Below are 2,752 nucleotides of genomic sequence, written 5' to 3'. Positions count from 1 at the left end.
TTTTAGAGGCAATGTGCAAGCATGGATAGAAGTTTGGCTGTCTGGCAGGAAACAAAGAGTGTCGATAAAAGTGTCCTTCTCAGGATGACAGCCAGTGACAAATGGTTTTCCATAACGCTCAGTGTTGGGACCACAACTTTTCACTTGATACATTAATGATCCTTGTTGTGGTTCTGTTCGCCGAGCTGGAAGTTTTTGTTGCAAACGTTTCGTCCCCTGGCTAGGAGACATCATCAGTGCTCTGGAGCCTCCTGCGAAGCGCTTCTTTGATGTTTCTTCCGGTATTTATAGTGGTCTGTCCTTGCCGCTTCTGGGTGTCAGTTTTCAGCTGTCCGCTGTAGTGGTTGTATATTGGGTCCAGTTCGATGTGTTTGTTGATGGAGTTTGTGGATGAATGCCATGCCTCTAGGAATTCCCTGGCTGTTCTCTGTCTGGCTTGCCCTATGATAGTAGTGTTTCCCAGTCGAATTCATGTTGCTTGTTGTCTGAGTGTGTGGCTACTAGGGATAGCTGGTCGTGTCGTTTCGTGGCTAGTTGATGTTCATGTATGCGGATTGTTAGCTGTCTTCCTGTTTGTCCTATGTCGTGTTTTGGGCAGTCCTTGCATGGTATTTTGTAAACTACATTAGTTTTGCTCATGTTGGGTATCGGCTCCTTTGTTCTAGTAAGTTGTTGTCTGAGCGTGGCTGTTGGTTTGTGTGCCGTTATGAGTCCTAAGGGTCGCAGTAGTCTGGCTGTCAGTTCTGAAACGCTCCTGGTGTATGGTAGTGTGGTTAGTCCTTTTGGTTGTGGCATGTCCTCGTTCCGTGGTCTATCTCTTAGGCATCTGTTGATAAAGTTGCGCAGGTATCCATTTTTGGCGAATACCTTGTATAGGTGTTCCTCTTCCTCTTTTCGCAGTTCTGGTGGACTGCAGTGTGTTGTGGCTCTTTTGAATAGTGTCCTGATGCAGCTTCGTTTGTGTGTGTTGGGGTGGTTACTTTCATAGTTTAGGACTTGGTCTGTGTGTGTTGTTTTCCTGTGTACCCTTGTGGTGAATTCTCCGTTCGGTGTTCTCTGTACTATCACGTCTAGGAATGGGAGTGGGTGGAGTTAGACAGGAACTTGTAGGGGTTGGCTGGATGAGCTTGCTTGCAGTTGAAAGGACTTCTGGCAAGTGGGAGGATTTTAAAAGTGAAATGTCTACAATTCAAGGTCTGTATGTTCCTGTGAGGGTAAAAGACAAGTTTGGAGGGAATAGGGAACCCTGGATGTCAGGGGATATTGAGGCTTTGACCAGCAAAATGGAGGCGTGGCTCAAATCCATGCAGCTGGGATCAAGGGAATCGTGGCGGTGTGCAGGGGATGCAGGAGTTTACTGAAGATGGAAATCAGTAGGGTGAAAAGGGAGCACAAGAAAGCCTTGCATGAGAAGATTAAGGTGAGTCCAAAGACGTTCTTTAAGTATATTAAATTAAAAGGAATAACTAAATAAGAATATGACCCCTCAACGTCCAAAGTGGACGTGCATGTCTGGAACCGTAGGAGATTTGCGAGCTTCTCAATGAATATTTCTCCTCTGTCTTTACCGTGGAGAAACACATGAAGACTTGGGAGCTTAAGAAAGGTCATGATGTTATCTTGGATTGAGTCAATATCACAGGAGAAGACATGTTGGATGCATTAGAATGTATGAAGGTGGATAAATCTCCTGGTCCTAAACAGATGCATCCAAGAACACTGCAAGAGGCTACCAAAGAAACTACAGGGACCTGGGTGATAATATTGCATCATCGTTAGCCACAGGTTAGGGTCTAGAATATTGGAGGGTAGCAAATGTGCCATTATTCAGGAAGGGAAGCAAAGAAAAATCTGGGAACTATAGGCCAGGAAGTCTACATCTGTAGTGCGTAGGTTACTTGAGAAAAATCTGAGGGCTAGAAGTACATGCATTTGGAATGACAGCATTTGATTAGAATTTTTTTTTCAGATTCACCACAGTATGGAAACAGGCGTTTGGCCCAACAAGGTCACACCGACCCTCCAAACAGTAACCAACCCAGTCTCATTCCTCGACCCTATATTTACCCCTGACGAATGCATATAACACTATGGGTAACTTAGCATGGCTAATTCACTTAACCTGTACATCTTTAGATTGTGGAAGGAAAATGGAGCACCCGGAGGAAACCCACACAAACACAGGGAGAATGTGCAAACTCCACACAGAGAGTCTCCCGAAGCTGGAATCGAGCCAGATCCATGGGACTGCGAGGCAGCAGTGAGCCACCATGCCACACTTACTTGTTGTCAACACAGTTGAAAGACACAGGTACAAAATCTAGTCTGCCCTTCACCCATGATGCAAATCCAATAAAACATATCATGGATAGTTTATTCTCCCCTGAAAATGTCATATTATTATTATTTATTATTGCTTTTTATTATTTATTTTAATAATTATTATTAATTGCTGATTTTAGACTGAACAGATTGCGTGGCTTTGTAAGCCTTATATTACGGAGCCTTTAACAGGTTACCCTTGGAATTAGAGCTGATCTTATTGAAACATGCTAGACTTTCAGGAGAATGGATCAGGTAGATACCAACTGGGTGTTTGTATAGTCCGAACTTGTTGTCATTGTCATAAAATGTGTACAGTGTGCATATAGGAAATTCTGCCCATTGAATCCAAACTGAACCACTGAGCTGCATCCCACTCAGACCTGTCTCCCTACCCCATCCATGTAATCTTATATTTTCCATGAATAAC

The sequence above is a fragment of the Hemiscyllium ocellatum genome, unplaced genomic scaffold (genome assembly GCF_020745735.1).
Source record: "Hemiscyllium ocellatum isolate sHemOce1 unplaced genomic scaffold, sHemOce1.pat.X.cur. scaffold_336_pat_ctg1, whole genome shotgun sequence".
Lineage (NCBI taxonomy): Eukaryota > Metazoa > Chordata > Chondrichthyes > Orectolobiformes > Hemiscylliidae > Hemiscyllium > Hemiscyllium ocellatum.
The sequence above is the reverse complement of the archived record's forward strand: the minus strand, read 5'-3'. Positions refer to the sequence as shown.